The 19453-nt window shown below is 40.1% G+C and overlaps 1 long non-coding RNA gene across 1 annotated transcript; it reads right to left on the bottom strand.

Moving 5' to 3' along the window:
- Positions 1–386: 386 nt before the first annotated feature.
- Positions 387–14606, bottom strand: LOC128780776 (uncharacterized). Its single transcript, XR_008426781.2, has 4 exons — positions 14460–14606; positions 5484–5542; positions 1519–1813; positions 387–1237 (listed from the first exon to the last, which is right to left on the bottom strand). It is a non-coding gene; the product is annotated as an uncharacterized lncRNA (long non-coding RNA).
- Between the last annotated feature and the right edge of the window lie 4847 nt (positions 14607–19453).

The following is a 19453-nucleotide window of genomic DNA, read 5'->3' as shown; positions in this document are numbered from 1 at the left end:
GCTAGAGGGAAAGCAGGAAGGAGGACCAGGAGGCCCTCTGTCCAGAGGTCTGAATTGAGGGAGCAAGAAGATCACATTCTTCAGAACTGGATGGATTAGTGCTAATGGAGAGAGATTTGGCCAAAATGCCTGAGAGCTGTTTCTTCCCAGGAGTCTTCCTTTTCCCAAGAGAAGAGCACAGAAAAGGGAGAGGTGGCAGCTCTGTACCTCACAGTCAGATCTCAAGCATCCATGACTTTGAAGGATGTGGCCATGGACTTCACCCCAGAGGAGTGGGCTGGATCCTGCACAGAGGTATGTGATGCTGGAGAACTACAGGAACCTGGTTCCGCTGTGGCTTCCAGTTTCCAAGCGTGAGAACTACAGTTCGAAGGATGGAAAGGAACCATTGATGCTTGAGAAAAAAAAGTACCCAAAAGCAGGAAGGATAATTTTCGCATATGTGTGTCTGCCTGAGGAAATAACATGTACATTGTCTAACAGGTAGGACCCTGGATGCATACCATTGGTCCCGAGAAACTCCTGAGGTCTTTATCTGTCAGCACATAGAGATCCCTGCACCCACTTTAGCAGCTGCTCAGCTTCCCTCCTCCATGTGGACCAGGATTAGTGGATCCCATCCTTTCTCAATGGACATTAGTGTTTTTCTAGTTCCTGGCAATTTCATCAGTGGTCTGATGTGTAGCCTGGAAAATACATATTTGAAAAATTGTGCAAGAATTTCTGTGGGGTGACCTCCTAAGATGAGCAATGCCAGGGGCAAGTGTGCACCTGTAGAACTAGGACGGGTCTTGAACACTGTTCTCCCAAGGGAGGGGCCTTTCCCCCTTATCTCCAGCGAATCTGTTGGGGCCTCTGCTACCTCACTGTGTCCCCAGGGTGGTAAAACAACTTCTGATTGGAGTAGGAGTAGGAGAGGTGGTTCAATAATACGCAGCTCTAGGACTGGCCCTGGTGCATTTTGCAGGGAAGCTCCTCCCCTGTGGCAGGAACCAGGGCAGGTTCCAGGGGGAATTCTTCAGGTAGGCGGGGCAGGGCCTCAGTCAGGTCAGCAGGTGTTACACAGCCCAGCCAGGCTCCAACACTGCAGCTTGAGCAACTGCTAGAGGTGGCATTACCGCTGGAGATGGGCACCCCTCCTGGTCTGGAGCTGCATCCTGGTCTGAACCTATACCCAGCTCCTCCAGGTGAAGGACAGCTATTGAAGCAGGAGCTGGCTTTGCCTCCTGGGCTCCTACTGGAGTTGAGAGAGGTGAAAAATCTCCCATTACCCACAGGCCTGGATTTCCATGTATCCCCACAGATAAAACACAACCAGAGCCTTCCAGAGAAGTCTCAGCTCAGGACCCACCCCCCAGGACTTCCTCCCTACAGACAGTCCAGCAGGAGGGTGGTCTGACACAGGTCTTTGCTGCTGGGCCACCTCTGTAGGTGCTGCTTGTGTGTCTGGCACCAACTTCTCCCAATAAGCTTACTTGTACCTCCACATACCCACTCCCAGCTCAGCCACCTTCTCACCCTTGAGCTCTTCCTCCTTGGGCTCCTGGTCATTCAGCCCGGTTGCATTTATGCAGGCACTGTGCATCAGATTAGGTTCTGGGATCCTGAGCTGCCTGTGGAACTTGGGTGGCTTCAGGGGAGGAGTCTTCTTTTGGCCATCCATAGGCACCAGACCCCCAGACCTCTATGTGCCTACTGTCACAGCAGGCCTTTTCTGGACCTCACTGGTGTGGCACATCGGCCCCTCAGTGGTGGAGACAGAGTCAATGTCTTCATCAACCACCTGTTGCTCCTCCAGGACCTGAGTTGAACTCTGCAATGACAGTGACCAGCAGCCAGTCCCAAGGCCTCAGGCCCTGCCAGGCCCTAGCTGCTGCTGTTTCTGCCCACTGTACCTTCTGCTCCAGGCTCAGGCCCAGCCCTGTGTCTACAAAGACTTCCACCAGGGGGGAATGGGAGTCACATCCTGGGCTTGGGATAAAGCTCGGGCAGAAGATGCCACCCTTACTCCATGTGCTCCCAGCCAGCCTTGACCTGAGGTTAAACATGACCAGCCCACCAGGCTTCTCACCCTCCTCAGCCTGTTCCTGCTTGTGGAAGGCCCTATTCACGTGAATCCTCTTACACACGCACACAGGTAGGTGACATAGGGTTGTTAAGGTGTGATCAGAGTGGTGGCCTGGCCCAAAGAAAACTGCCCTAGGCTTCCCTGGGTGTTACTTCTGGGTTCCACCGTGAAAAGGGCCACAGGCATCTGGGCTGAGTCTGGACGCAGTGGTGGCCGCAGCGTAACATAGTGTTACAGTTTCTTCTTTTGAGCCCTTGGCCTCGGGATGTGAGCAGACAACAAGAAAACATCCTGCTGGATGAAATACCTCTACCTAAGTGAGCTGCAGCAAGGCAGCTTTAGAATGTGGCTGCCTGGTTACCAGGGTTCCAAGTTCTGCTGGGCTCTGCTGTCAGGACGTGAGGTCGCTGCCTGGGTCCCCTACCCCGAGCATCTCCTTAGACAAGAGCAGAGACCCCCAAGGAGCCCTCCCTGAGTCTCCCCTGCTTCCTGCGCCTGTGGAGGGGCTGACTCTGGAACGTGTCTCGGGGCCTCACGTGGAGACACGGGCTCGTGCAGCCTGTGCTGTCTGTCCTATCAGAATTTGTTTTCTCCCACCTCTAGGACTTTTTAAATGTTTGCTTTCCCTTTATTTTCTTCACAGTGTGACTTCTGTCATAAATAAAAGTTACTGTTCGAATTTTAAACTGTGCTGTTCCTGAGCAAGATGTACATTCACAATGCCCTGCTCTAATTCACAGTTGGATTCTCTAAAATTTGTAGTCTATCTCAGATATGACGTGCTGAGAATCTGTAGCATACAGCCTTATTTTTATGTACATATATATAAAAAATAACTCGAAACCAGTGTGACAGAGAGGTGGCTTGCCAATTTCAAGAACATATTACATATATGTGTGTATATACCTAGAATACACACGTGTAGATGTATGTGTGTGTGTTTGTGTGTTTGTGTGCAGGTTAGTACGTGCGCACATATTTCCATGTTCTTTCTATTACGTACACCGGTGCCTCATTTCATTGCACTCCCTCGTGTCACTCTTCGCGGATGTGTGATGTTTACAAGTCGAAGGTCTGTGGGAACCCGGAGTCCAGCAAGTCTGGCGGCACCATTTGTTCAGTAGTGTTTGCTCACTTCATGTCTCTGTGTCACATGCTGCTAATTCTCATATTTCTGCTCTGTCATTATTGTCTCTGTTACGATGGGTGATGAGCGACCGCTGGCGTTACCACTACAATTGACTCAGGGCACCAGGGCTGTGCCCGTGTAAGACGGCAAACTTAGTCTGTCTATGTTGTGCGTGTTCTGACTGCTCCACCGACCGACTGTTCCCCGCCTCCTCCTCTCCGCGGCCTCCCTGTTCCCGGAGCCACAACAGCATTGAAATTAGGCCAGTTAATAACCTGACAATGGCCTCCGAGATTTCAAGTTAATAGAAAAACTGGTAAAATCCAAATAAAATTTATAGTTCAGTTGAAAAATAATTCAATCTGACTCTTGCATCTAACATTGTAACTCATTTTATCTAGATGATGGCTGACAGTAAGCCTAATTCTAATGCCAAATAGTGGCATTAAATGATTTTTTTGCCTCTGGGAATTCTTTTTTCTTTTGAAAATGTTAGTAATAATCCTTAACTATCGGAGAAAGACTTTGACTACTAAATGACTATTTTGTACTTTTTTCCTTTTAAAAAGAGGCTTTTAATTGACTAATAGATATGTGATAAAGCAAATAAAGTGACATTTTAACAACTGTATCATTTAAACCAGAGGTTAGCTAACTTTTCTGTAAAGAGTCAGATACAAAGACGTTAGGCGTTGCAATCTATTGGAACTACTCAAGTCTGCTGTTGTAATGCAGACACAGCCAGAAGCAACAGGAGTTAATGGCTACAACTGGGTTCCCATAGAACTGCATCTACAAAAACAGGCGAACGACTGGATTTGGCCCATGGAATATAGTCTGCCAACCCCTGACTGAAATGGTGAGTATATGGCTGTTTGCTACACAATGCTTTCAACTTTTCTATCTGTTTTAAAGCTTTCGTAATAAAATGTTAGAAAATGTCTATGAATAATCCAAAGGTTTTAAGTATCGTGCAAATGTTTAAATATGAAAGCTTATAAATTGTCCCAAAGTTTTTGTTTTTATGCTGTTTGATGTAGCCGTCATATGGCAAAGGTTCAATATCAAGGTTCTGAAATGCCTTTAAGTGTAGGCATTAAAATCATCCTGAATAGAAATGATTGTGCCAAAATAATTAGTACTTGGCAATAGTAAGAAGGAAAATTTCCTTCCTCCTTTTCTCCCCCAACGCCTTACAGTGACTTTCCACGTCGTGACTTTCCAGGATGTTTTCTTTCCCGTCCAGGAAGGGGAGGTACATGTTTCTATGGCATTATTATTTTCTATACAGTATGTGCCTTTGTCTGGGCTTTTTTAAGCTTCTCACTATTTAAAACTGACATTATCTAAAGTGGACAGCAGTCACTTTTCAAGTTATATTATTTCCCTTTAAATATTTCCACCTCAATGACACTTAATACAATTTGAAATTTTTTTCTTTACAAAGCAGATTTTTTAAGCTCCTTTTCTGAACGTTGTGAAACAGATTACTTTAAAATGTTAAAAAGAATCCAAAATTGTAGGTGTTTATAATAACAGCCTGGTGGACAGAGCAAGAGGACAATCAGCCCATAAGATACCATTTACGATCTGTGTAACCTGCCTGAATTACAACAGAAAAAAAAAAAACCCTGCTTCATAGTCACTGACTTAATTCCTAACCCAACCCAGACATTAGGACAGACGATCATGGTAGTGTCTTTGTTGCTGACAGAATTTTCTTTGGGCCTATGAAGTCCTTCTGGCTCTAGGGCCATCCTCCTCCATAGAAACAAAAATGGGAGCAGGAAAAAAAAACCAGTCTGTGGTAGAATCATGCCAGCTACCACGATCACGAGTAGTGCTTCTCCCGCGACTGCCAGCTCTTCTGGATGCTGAATGCTGCCTGCCTGCCTGCCAAAACTGAGGGTCCTGGCGGCCTTCCTGCCACTCAGCTCTGTTACGGAGACCTTTGATGGAAGACCCAATGGCCTTCTTCCTGCACTGCAGCCACCTGCACTGAGAATCCGTAGTTACCCACCTTGTCCTGGAGAGTCACCACTTTAAATGAAGAAACTGAGGCTGAAAGAAGTTACATTACTACACTGTCTTCCATCCTGCTGGGGTGGATCCTCACTTCTGACCTCTTTTGTCTCTGCTGCATCACTGTCATTTTGTGACAAGACAGCTTCCTTACAAATGCCTACTTTGTGAAATAATGCAAAGAGTACAAACTCTGAAGTCAAGGAGATCAGGGCTCAGCTCTCACAACTGTCACAAGTTGTGGATTTGGGTCAAGTTACTTACCCTGCTATGGTGGGCTGATAGTGGCTCCTAAGGTATGTTCCTATCCTAACACCTGGGACCTGTGAGTGAGAGATCATACAGTAAGGTTTTTGCAGGTGCGATTAATTAAGGATCTTGACATGAAGACATTAGCCCGGTGGGCCCTACATGCCAACACAAGTGTCCTTAGAAAGGAGAGACAGAGGGAAAGTAGATGCCACACACAGAGAGAAGAAAGGAATATGAAAATGCAGGTGAAGATGGAATACAGCCACAAGCCAATACAGCCACAAACCAAAAGCTGGAAGAGGCAGGAAATGCATGCTCCCAAGGAGTCTCCAAAAGGACCCAGCCCTGCTGACACTTCAGCTGCAGGCTTCTGGTCTCCAGAACTAAGAGAGAATTAATCATTACTGTTTTAAGCTACCGACTTTGTGATAATTTGTTACAGCAGCCACAAGAAACTAATAAACCTGCTAAGTGTCAGTTTTCTCATCTGTTAAAGAGAAATAATAATGTATGCCTTGCTGGTCTGTTTTAACAACAAAAATTAACAAATGCAAAATATGAGCTCAATCTCTGACACATAGTAAGTATATGGTGCATAGCAGCTATTGTTTCTATTATAATTGTGTTTCCATTTTTAAATATGGATAAAGAGTATGGGCAGCTTATCCTAAACCCATTACCACTGTTTTAAAAGTCAGTGAAATCAAATACCCAGTAGTATCATCTTTGTATAGGAAGAACTGCATATTTATTTATAGTTTGTATCAAAATACTGCCTCTCATCAAAAAGCTGTTTTCTATAGTGTTGCTATATTATGAAGTGCCAGATCTGTTCATGCTAATAATTAAATAAGCCATGTTGCATTTTTCAAGTATTTAATTTTACATTTTGCCATAAATTACATGTTTAAAATGGAAAATAAACATTTCCAGCTGTTTTGAGACCAACAAATCTAAATTCAAACTGCTGAGTTCTGGAAAAACTACAGCTCTTTTAAATACGCTACTTTTTTTTTTTAACCAATGTCGACTCTTGCATATTCAAAACTTGAACATCACTGAGGAGTATTTAAGGGAGAGTGAGAGTTTTATGTGATGAAAGATTGCCTCCCCAAATGCAGAAGTGTACAACGGAGGGGTAATCATTCATCTAACCATTGATTTTTAAGGCACTGTGCCAGGCATTGGAGGGTGAATAAGACATTGCCTCTATCCCAGAGACTGACAGACAGCCAAGGACATAGAAATATAAGAAAATAGATTAAAATTCAGAATAATAGTGAAGCTAATAGTTACCAAGTGTCTACTGTGTGCTAAGACACTGTATAATCTTTTACATGTGTTATCTCATTTAATCCTCTTCACAACCTATGAAGTGGGGATTTGGCAAGGCTGACTTCCCAAAGGTCCCATAGCTACTTTAAGAAGAGTCTATTTGGTTTTTAATTTATTCTTCAAGAGAGGGGAAGGGAGGGAGAAAGGGAAGGAGAGAAATGTCAATGTGAGAGAGAAACATCAATTGGTTGCCTCTCGCATGCGCTCAGACCAGGAACCAGGCCCACAACCCAGGCATGTGCCCTGACCAGGAATTGAACCAGTGACTTTTCTAACCAATGGAGCCATACCATTCAGGGCAAGAAGAGTCCCATTCTTGAACCCTCTCTCTTAATCACTACTGCAGAGGCATAAACTGCATAATATGAGTACCCAGAAAAGGAGGAAACTTACTGTGCCTGAGGGAAGTAGGGGGGTTTCACCCCAGAGATGCAGTTAACCTGGATCAAGGATGAATAAGAGTTAGAAGGACTTTGTTTCTCAAGGTGAGGAAGAGGTCGAACTGTTTCCAGAAGGCGAGAAGAGCCAGTGCCAAGGTGAGGTATCAACAAGAACTGTATTTTCAGGGTGGCTGGGGTGCCAGTGAGGCCTGCTGGTCAGGAATAGTGTGCGGTACTCAAAGAACATCAGATGATATAAAGGCTCTGGGGAGAGGCAGGGTCAGATTTGTGTTTCAGAAAGATGCCTGAGGATTCATGTGGAGGATGGACTACACAAAAACTGAAGCCTGGAGATAGGGACTTCTTGTCCAAGGCGGGAATCAGAGCACCACCCACTTACCAATTGCCATTGGGATAACCAAGCAAATACATGTTATATTAACCAAGGAAACATGTTATATTACTGTTGGAAATGAGGGAAGGGTGCCATCCACACATCAGAAGGCATTAATGGCAGCAGAGGTGCCTGATCTCACTGGTTAGTCAGAATCATCTAAAACATGTCTGAAAAACATTGAAGCTCAGCTGAGACCCTCCCCAACACATACACTACATTAATATTAGACAAAATAGAATTCAATGGAAAAAGTTTTAAAGAAAAAGGGGTGCCCTGGCCAGGTGGCTCAGTTGGTTAGAGCACCATCCCTATATGCTAATGTCGTGGGTTCAATCCCTGGTCAGAGACATACAAAAAGCAACCAATGAATGCATAGATGACTGGAGCAACAAATCGATGTCTCTCTCCCTCTCTCTCACTCTCTCTAAAATCAATAATTAAAATTAAAAACTCAGCAAATATACACTTTGTGTACATTTTATTGTATGTAAACTTTGTATCACAAGAAAAAAACTATGAGCAAATATTGAATACTAGCTAATGATAATGCTTACTGAACTATTTAGGGTAAATTGGACAGATATCTGTAATTTACTTGGTAATGCAACCAAAAAAGATAGATAAAACAAGTACATAAAAATATTAATGATAAAATTTTATAATCAGTAAAAGTGGTCACTGTAAAAATCTTTTTAACTTCACTATATGTTTAAAGCAGTTCCAAAAAACTGCTAAACCTGAAAAAAGGATAAAACATACACCTACCATAGAAGCAAACTCTTCCACTTCATTCCTAGGTATCTTCCCAAGAGAAATGAAAGCGTATTCAAAGACTTGTACACAAATGTTCAAAACAACTTTCCTTGGAATGTCAAAAAACCAGAAACAAATGTCCACTAAGAGGCAAATGGATAAACAAAAGTGGCACATCCTGCAGTAGACTCAGCCATAGAAAGGAATGAACTGCCGATGTGAGCAACATGAATGAATCTCTGAATAGTCACATTGTGTGAACGAAACCAACCCCTGCCTCCAAAAAGAGTTCCTACTGTGTGACTTCATTTCTATAAAATTCTAGGAAATGGAAACTAATCTATGGTGACAGCAAACAGAACAGTAATCGCATCGGGGTGGGGTTTGGGGAGGGCGGTGGAGAGGGGCGGGCAAGGAGAGGGAAGGCTTACAAATGAGAACGAGGAAACGTTTGGGCCTAATTGTGGTGACGGTTTCACAGTCATGTGCATCTGTCAACCCCTATCAGATTTCACACTTTACATAGGTGGGGTTTAGAGAAGATCAATTATATCTCAATAAAGCTGTTTTTAAAATCCTAAAGAAGCTATTGAAAATTTTAATCCAACAGTATATTGTTGAATATTTTAACCATACAAGCTTTACACAATGAATGCAAGATTACATAAATTGAAAATTTTCTGATATGCTAAATTATGTTCATTGAAATTTAAGATTTCAATTAATATTTTTAATTCTAAGAAAATTTTATAAATATTTCATAAAATAATTTTTAAAGGTTCTCAAGCCCTGGCCAGATGATGCGGATGGGAAGCAACTGATTGATATTTCTTTCTCACATCAACGTCTCTCTCTCTCTCTCTCTCCCTCTCTATCTCCTTCTCTCCCTAAAATCAATAAAACTTATCTTTGGGTGAGGATTTTTTTTTAAATTAAGATGAAAGTCCAGAGTCCCCTTACCATGACTCTACCTGATCGGATTCATTGTACATTTTTCACTTCATCTCATATCCTTTCTGGCTTCCCATTTTCGTCCAGCCACATCGCTCCTCTCTCAAGCTCTCAAACATATCGAACTCTTCCCACTTTGGGGAGTTCACATGTTTTTCTCTCTACTGACACACTTCCAAGGCTCTTTGCCTGTCTCTTATTTTTCCTTCTAGTCTCAGCTTAAATGTCATTCTCTCGGAGAATCTCTCCTCAACTACTATCATCTCCAATCTAAACTAGATCTATTATAGCATCTTGTGCTCTGCCTTCATAGAATTCCCCTTGGTGTATTATGTACCTATTTATGTGATTATCTCTAGCATGTCTTTCTACTAGCGCTACATTACATACCATATGAGAACAGGTGCCAGGGAACATTTGTTTGGCTTATCATTTTATACCCCACACTCTGCTAGGACCTGGCATATGGTCTTGAGATTTATTTCTCAACATTGGATTAATGAATACATGAAGATTCAGCTCAAGCCTCATTTCTTATATAATTCCTTTCTCCGCCACCCTCCCTACTCCTCAATACTGGCAGGTTTCAGCACTTGCTTCCTGGTTCTCCACTGAATGCTATACCCATAACACATACTTGACAGTTTCACTGAACTTCTTTGGAGATCTTACATAAGTCAGTACTACATGTCACTTCTGGGCCTTCACACATGCTATCCCCTCTACCTGGAGACTGCTTTCCTTACTTAGCTGGATAACCCAATTCACATGGTTAGGGTCAGTTAATGTTAGGCAATGAATTAAGAACCTGCTTGAACAGTTCTCTCCCTGAAAAGGTGAGGGTAGATCTGCTTCTTCCTTCTTAAACCAACATTTTTCAAGGGCAAAAATACATTAAGAATAGGAAATTCTAAAATGAGCCACTACTGACCCCAGAAGCATGCTTTGCTGCTGAAATATTACAGATTTAACTCCATCTCCCACCCATGGAATGGAAATAAATAAGCCAGTTTCTCTAAATTGGCTTCAAGGTCAGTGTCAATAAAATTTCAGGGGGAAAAAAGCAGTGTTACATAAGACAATAGTGCTTAATTTTCTACATAACTGATTGGCTTTTTCACAAGAACAGCCTTGAAAGTATCCAGAAATTGAGTGATTGGACAAGGTACACTCAACAAACCCAAAATTGCAATAGGGCTTAAAAATCACTGAGTGAAAACCAGGGAGGCCTTAGTAGGCACTGTCCAAGTAAAGATGGACCCTGAGACCAGAGGGTACATGGGGAGAGAATGACCAACATGTACTGATGCAAACTCAATCATCAATGATATGGCATGTGCTATTTTTAATAGTAACTGTGGTTGCAGGACCACAGGTTGGCTCATTTTGCATCTATCTCTACCTCCCCTACTGCAGACGATAGGAAAACTAAATAACCACTTCCGCAGCCTCTCTCACCATGAAGGATGGCTAAATGAACAGTTGGGGCTGAATAAGACATCTTCATTCTCCCATTGTCTTAAGCCAAATCTTAGAGTCTTTCTTGACTCCTATCTTTCTCTCACATCCCTCATCCAGTCCACTAGCAAATTCTTTTTGTTCCATTTTTATAATATATTGAAAATGCAAATATTTCTCACCACCTCCACCACTATTACCTTGGTCTAGGTCCTCATTATCTGTTGCCTGGGCCACTGTGACAGTCTCCTCTTTGGTTTCTCTGTTTCTATCCTTGTCCCCTGCAACCTATTTTCCAAACAACAGCTACAGTTATCTTTTTGAAAATACAAACCTCACCATGTTCTGCTTTGCTCAAAACCTCCCAATGTCTTTAAATAACATAAAATACAAACTCCTTACCATAATCTACAAGGCTTTACATGATCTGACTTTCGCTACCTCGTCAACGTTTGTGTCCACCCCTCTCCTGCTTGCTCATTCTGTTCAGCATTGCTGGCCTCCTTGCTGTTACTCAAATATGCCAAGAATGTTACTCATCAGGGCCTTTCTGTTTGTTTTCCCCTCTGCCTAGAACATTTTTCCTCCAGATACATTTCCCCTTGATGTATTCAGGCCTCTACTCAATCATCACCCTTCCCCAAACACTATATCTAAAACAGCATGCTGCCTGTCACTTTCCCTTCCCTTACTTCATTGCACACATTACTACTTGACTTTATATAACATGTACTGTTTATTCCTTTATTGTCCCCCAACACATATACTCACACACATCTGCAAACACACACACACACTGTACACACACTGCCATTATATCTCCATCATCTGAAAAAGTTCCTGGCACATAGTAGGAGCTATATGTAGTTATATTTGTAGAATTAGTAAACTTCCCATAGACTTCTACCCAAACTTGAGTTATTACTATATTACCTTTCTTTACCATTTCTTCCACTTTTGCTAAATTAATTGTTCTGGCAGACACTGTTCAATGTTTACCCATCACTTAAACCTCATATACCACTTCTGTGGCAATAAAACTTTGATTTGTTGGGTAACTACAGAGCCAGCAATCTATTGCAGTCCCAAACAATGAATTATGATCCACCTAAACTGGTCATGGTAATGCTATTCCACTTTGCCACAGGTTATTATACAGTAGACATGTGATCTTATTTTGTCAAAGAAAAAAGTAAAAGTTTTCCTTCTTAAATAAATAGAGTCTTGGAAGTAGCTAACCCCTGTACCTGTCTCTTCCTTTTTGGGATATGGGTGTGAAGATACAATGCTTAGAGCTGTGGCAGCTATCTTGAAACCATGGGATTACATGCATGCAGACTAAGAGTCAACTCAATGAGGATAGTCGGATGGACAGGTAGAAAAATGACAGATCCTCCATCACATCACTGAGTCAGTGAGTAAACCTGGAACTGCCCACTTCCAGCATTCTTCTTAAATGAACAACAAATGTTCTTATGGTTTAAGCTAGGTTTAAACCATAAAAACATTTATGGTTTTCCCTTATCAACAGGCAAATGAAATCCTAACTGATTTGATTATTTTATTTAAAAATGTGTTTGTAAGGACAAATGTATTTTTATTTTATTTAGAACATTCTTCATAAGAAAAGGGAGGGAAAGAGGAAGAAAAGAAAGAGAAAAATAAGCTCAACTAACTTGTGAATAAAATAATCCTGGAAGTGGAATGAATTACAGAAGGAATAAGGGAGATATATATGGATATATATCTCATCTGTCCAGAAAAAGTCCAAATATTGTTAATATAACGAGAACGGTTTGCACAACATCAATGTAACCTGGCTGCCAAGGAGAGCGGACTGGAATGTGCATGCATGAACAGTGACAACTTCACTGTACTGGTCAGCGGGGGCAGTAGATACAGTTGAGTGAGCATGTGTGCTGTGTGGCCATGGCAATCAAAATGACTGAGTGAGTAAAGCAATGAATCTGCATCAATTTTGCATTAAACTTGAACATTCCTCCCTGGAAACTATTCAGATGATTCAGGAGGCCGCGGCCATGGGCCTGCTCATGCATCACGTCTTCTGCAGGGGTTCTGTCGAAACATCAAACCACACAGGTGACTCAGTCCCCCTACAGCCCAGATATGGCACCCTGTGACTTCTAGATTTTCCCAAAACTAAAATCACCTTTGAAAGGGAAGAGAAGTCAGACTGTCGATGGGATTCAGGAAAATATGACAGGGCAGCTGACGTCAATTGGGAGAACTGTGAGAGGTCCCAAGGTGCCTACTCCAAAGGGGACAGAGGCGTCATTGTCCTACATACAATGTCTCTTCTATCTTCAATAAATGTCTGAATTTTTCATAGCACATGGCTGGATACTTTCTGGGCAGTCTTTATACATTTAATATCTTTCTCACTCATCACATAGTCTCAACTTCTTCCACTCTGTCTTTATCTCTTCCTTCCACTAACATAGAAGGATCATAAATCAAGTCTACCACCACACTCTCTAAAACCTTTAATGACTTCTCCAGATCTACCAGATAATGTTCACCTAGTTAGTATTCAAAATTCGAAAATCTTCTCACACCATACCTTCTATTTCCTAATATAAACTTTCCTGCTCAAATCAACAAATAAGAACTCTGTTTATTGTCCTCTATTCCTTATCACATCTAAGTTATTGACGTCACCATTCCCAGTTTCTGGATAACCTAATATACAAAGTATTTAAAACATTAGCAAAGCAGAGGAAAGGGGTAAGGAGTTTAGAATTTTGCAACCAGAAAATCTTGAATAAACTATTTTATTTTCATCATTGTGCACATCTTGTGCTTTACAGTTTTAGAATTGCCTTATTTTGAATTACATATGGTATATGTACATCATAAATTTTCTTCTAAAGGTCAAGTCAAGTGCTAACTATTTAGAACACATCTTCTCTCCTCCTAAATTCTGCTTCACCCACTGAGCCCAAGTCAAAATCCAATGTTCTCTGAGTAAACTTTCCAGACCACAGTAGAATCTTTTTTTAATTAAATTTTTACAGTTTTTAGACTCAAGTGTTCATATATCTATATAGATAGATAAATACATAGATAGATAGATAGATAGATAGATAGATAGATAGATAGATGTATTGTTCTATGTGAGTTATAAATGATTTCCCTTATTAAGCTCAAAAGTTCCTACTTACAAATAAATCTAGAATGCATTGTATTGTAATTTTTTGCTCTTCCACATTGCAGCTAGAGCAGTAAGAATACAATGAACACATGTTGAATGGAAAGAGTACAGCATCCTGTCCTGCCAGTTTACATGATCAATGTATAAATAAGTGTTTGAACATAAATGTCATATTTCAAGAATTATCAGAAAACTATTAGGTTAAAGATAAATCCTGGGTTCAGTTGTAAGGTAAGATACTATAAGCAGCATCAGTGAATGAAGAACCAAATCGTCCTTTAAGACATTCTGCATTCTGGAGTCCACTTTTTTTAACCAATTGTTCCTTGCAAAGTCTTTTCTTCCTAACAGGCAAGGGAGAATTGCACAAAAACTCATCTGGTCAGACATTAACCATCCCCACCCAGTTGCACTCCTTCCCTTCACCCAGCACCACTACTACCCCCATCACCAAATCAAAAATACGAGTTTTAAATCAGAGTATAGATTGGCAACCAACAGCATTTATGCCATAGAGAAATTGATTCCCAACATATGCTCACCTCCCAACTGCCTATAACAGTCTGCTACCTGCGTCGGTGACAAAAATTGACAGGCAGCATGCTTGTTCCTCCACTTCAGCGTTAGTGGGCTGTCCTGCTCCCTCTCTGTTTAGAAACCATGGCCAAAGACGCTCTTCATGAGCTGCCTCAAATGCCAAAGGAAAGGGAAAAGGAACTTTGGCACCCTAACTTTAAAAGGGTGCCAGTCCATGCTGTAATAGGAAGACAAAATTCTTCTCCAAATGTGGATGCTGATGTTTTCTTTATTGCAGTCATTAGCTGATGTCTTTGGCAGAGAACATATTGAGTAAGCTTTTCCAGGATGGGTTTGTAGCCTTGGAAATATACCATCCAAAACAAAAAGCCAAACATTTTATTGTTTCTCAGTTTGCACCCACACATTCACCAGACATCTCATTTTTTTTTAAAGAGCAAGAGCCAAATTTATACTCCCCCGTCCCCTTATCAATGGTGAGTCATTCAGATTTTTACTTCTCTTTTTGGTCTATTTCTTTCCCTTCTCAGTTAAAAGAAACATTTTTTGTCACCAGTAACTACTGCACCTCCCATTTTCCCTTTTCTGTTCCCTGGCCTCATTTTTCCTGTCCTCCACCTAAACAAAAGAAATTTAAAAACTAAATTGATCATGGGTACTCTTTAATTGAAATTTTAAGTTCAATATATAAAAAATACCTATTAATAGGATTTAACTCAATAGATCATTTATTTATTTATAAATCTATATACAGTATATTTAGCACTCATTATCAAGTGATTTTAAGGGGAAATGTATAATTTTTCTCAGGAAACTTTTATTTTGGAAGGTTGCATACTCACATTGTGCCAATGCCACATTATAATGAGCTAACAAAATTAAACTACTATAAACTCTTCCCACAGGATCATTTACATGAATTTAACAGGCAATCAATCCGGAGTCCCACCTTCAACTTTAATCAATTCCAATGTCAAATCTCTGATTATCATATGCTCTCCTTAATGAGTAACTAGCTAGAGAGTAAGATTTCAGTTTGATTGCAGCATGATATGTACAAACCAGAGGACTGATTTTTCTATTTTTAACACAGTTAAAGAGTAACAAATATGTTTTTAAAGGCCATGGAAAAATACCACATAGCTAGAAGAACTGAAAAATAGAAATGCTTCTAATTACAGCTTAAGTTACCCTCATATTCTGGGTTTGATTTTGTTCCTTAGGATATAATACAACATGGGCTACCGAAATAATAAATAACTTTCACCAACATCTACATTATTTAAGCATTGGTTATTTAGTGTGAGGACTAGGCCAAACAGATTCCAGCAAGTTTTTATTAACCTTTTCCTAAGAATTAATCAAGATTTGAGTCCTAATTCTGCCACTCAAAAGCTATGTGACATTAGAAATACAATTCGTTTTTCTGGGTCTCAGTTTTTTCATTGGTAAAATAAAGATAGTAACCCACCTCACAGGGTCATTGTGAGGATTAAATGAGAGAATACATATAAAATATCTAGTTCAGTGCCTAGAATCTAGCGAACTTCCTTCAAACCCCTCCTCCCCTCTAAATTCCCCTTCCTACTATTATGAGCCAATAGGGATGTATGTAGGTGCCCCTTCCATTCCTCTGTAGCAGTAAGTTAAATAAGTACCTTTTGTTTATAGGTGTTCTTGCAAGATATATCTTGTACATGTGATTTTAATTTATATAAATAGTGTTATATAACATTTGACTCTATTACTTATTCTATTTATTTTTTGGTTTGAGGCTTGGAGTTCTTTATTTCTAATTATTGTGGTTTGGAAAAAATACAAAATCTGTTACATATTAGATTAGTCCCTTCAAAAGCAAATTCAAAAGCGAATTTTTTTAGATCAGATATGCCCAAACTTGCTTGGAACAACTTTATCTGAAGAGATTAGATGTATGTGCAAAGCAAATACATGATGAAAGGGTGCAAGAGCTGTTTTATATTAGGTCTTTTTCTTTCTTTCTTTTTTTTTTTTTGGCAGAGGTGGGTGGGTGGGGCAGATGCCACAAGTGCACAGGCTTGAGTTAATCATATTCCTCACTTCACAGCCCATTATCATTATTGGTCTGTGCAAGGCCCACCCTTACTTTATTTATTCCCTTTAATTCTTGTTCCTCTTACCTTTCTCCTTCATCCTCCACAGGCAACCATGCCAATGTGCTGAGTGGATGTATTTCTATTTGTTAAGTGTGCTTGTAAAATATATTGTTCTACGGGAAGATAATTTTAACTTACATAAATAGTATAATGCTGTATCTTTCCATTTCTCTTTTTTTTCACTCTACGCTATGCTTTTAAGCTCATGCATACTTCCATGTATAAATTCACTTAGCTATTTCCAGTTCTTGCCTTATTTCCTCCATGTGCAACCACCACATTTTACCTTGCTACTGTCCCCGCAATGGACACTCAAAAGAACATCCGGCCACCTACTACCACAACAAATAAGGCTGAAATGAAAATCCTCATATGAGTCCCCACATTTACCTGTGGGAAACTTCTTTGGCATACATATCTAGGGGCAAAATTGCAATTCTGGGGTATATAAACCTTTAATTTTATCAAGTACTGCAGGATGACTACCAGTACCAGCAGTACCTGAAAGTTCCTATAACTCCACAGTTGGCATAATACAGCTTTCTAATAAATGGAAGCTGGTATCTCATTGCTCTAACTTGCATTTCTCTGATTTTTGATGCATTTGAGCATCTCTCTGTTTGCATGTTGTAGTTTTCTATACTGTCAATTAGGCAACTGATGTTCATTTTCCTATTAGAATTGTTGTCTTTTTCTTGTTGATTTGTATGAGTTCCTTGAATATATTAGATATTAATTCCTTGTCAGTTTTAAACTTTGAAAATATACTCTCATTATGTCATCTATTAAGTTTTGTCCATACTATCCTTTGAATAAATCCTTAATTTTGATGTACAACAGTATCATTGTCTTATGCTTTGTGCCTTTGGAGTTTTGTTCTTTCCTCGCCCCTGGGTCACAAAAAATATCCTCCTAAGTTTTCTTCTACTAGCTTTATAGTTTACCTTTCTCATTTTGTTTTTTTTTTCTCCTAAAACAATGAAGTTAAAATCACCAGGATCTATGGCAATCATTTTCAAAGTGGCACTCAAGGAGCAGTTTGGCCATTTCAGAGGGAAAAAAAATCAATGGAAGCATTTTATTTACACATATTTATCAAATTGGAAGTTTAGATTATATTTTTCACAGAAATTCCACTCCAGTCTTAAAAACCATTCTGTTTTTAAAAGTTTTTATGTATGCTTCAAGGACAGTGTTTGTTAGTTCATCTCAGATAAAATTCAGTAAGTAGGGTAGGCATTCATCTGACCTTGCTTTTTTAAAAAACGTATTTTATTTTATTTTTTTATCTTATCCTCACTTGAAGACATGCTTAGAGGGGAAGGGAGGGAGAGAAAGAGGGAGAGAAACACTGATGTGTGAGAAACATCAACCAGTTGCCTTTCACACGCACCGGACTGGACACTGAACCTGCAGCCCAGGCACGTGTCCTGACCCAGAATCCCACCGGCGACCTTTCAGCCCATGGGCCAAAGCTCCAACCTACTGAGCAACACCAGCCAGGGCCAAACTTGCTTTCTTAAATATCCTTTTGCATCAGTTTTCATGTTTGTACAATTTGTAATTTTTTACTATTATGTTGGGTTATATCTCTAATTCAAATATATATATATATATATATTTGTCAATCATACTTCAGTAAAGCTGGAAATATATATTAAAGCTCAACAGTGGTCCACCAAGGCATACAAACAGAAAAGTTATCATTAAGAATTGGATAACAAATCTACAGTGTAAATACAGAACTAGAACTGGTTTAGAAACATCTCTGAGTATGATAATTCCATACAAAAATTGTAAAAAAAAAAAAAAGTACAACTAAGTATAATGGTTGATATATGTATAAGATCTTTGAGAACTAACAACCCATTTTCTCTTAGTCTCCAAAACATTATCTGTTATGGAAATGTGTCAAATAGCTCACACCATTGAAACATAAGGGTTATTTTCAGTTGAAGCACCATAATCTCTCCAGTAAACCAAATATGCACAAGATAATGCTTCCCAATCTTAAGAGAAGAAATTTTAATTCCCAAAGGCAACAAAAAAAAGCCAACATTACAGAGGCATTATTCAGTTTTCTTCCTTACACTAAAGGCAGGTATAAGTTGTAGTATTTGTAAGAAGTTTGTAATAAGGGCCATAATCAATAAAATTGATGTTTTCTCTTAGAAAACATAAACCACTAGCAAAATTTCTTTATCAAATAACACCATTGAGTTCTGAATATCTGGAATATAGCTGTGGAAGGTGATTACTGACACATATCCATGTTAGAAGATACTTCACTTTAGAGTTGCTCAAAACCACTGAAATTATGAATCACCTCTTAACACTATATTAAGTGATTATATACATAATTATATATATGTAATATATTATACACACTTCTTTAGATGATAAGATGCACCTGATGGCTTTATGTGTTTATCACTGAAAATGCGTGCTACAGGGAAAAAGACTACGGTTAATAATTATTTAGTAAGTTTGTGATGTGAAGCGGAAAATGTATGGTGGATTGTCCTGGCCAGGTGGCTCAGTTGGTCAGAGTGTTGTCCAGTACACCACAGGTTGTGGGTTCAATTCCTGGTCAGGGCACATACCTAGGTTGTGGGTTCAATCTCCAGTCAGGGCATATATGGGAAGCAACAGATCGATGTTTCTCTCTTGCATCCGTATTTCTGTCTCTCTTTCTCTCCCTTCCTCTTTCTCTAAGGTCAATGAACATAGGAAGAAGGAAATGTATGGGGAGGGTTTAGTAGTGATGGAATACCAACTATACATCAGAGCAAGGGGTGTGCTACTAAGCAAATGAAAGGGGCACCTAAACTCCAATCCGCACAGCCATCTGCCTATATATCCCT

Source organism: Desmodus rotundus, chromosome 4, assembly GCF_022682495.2.
Source record: "Desmodus rotundus isolate HL8 chromosome 4, HLdesRot8A.1, whole genome shotgun sequence".
In the NCBI taxonomy this organism is placed as follows: Eukaryota; Metazoa; Chordata; class Mammalia; order Chiroptera; family Phyllostomidae; genus Desmodus; species Desmodus rotundus.
Note: the sequence above shows the minus strand (reverse complement) of the source record. Positions and strands in the feature narration are given on the sequence as shown.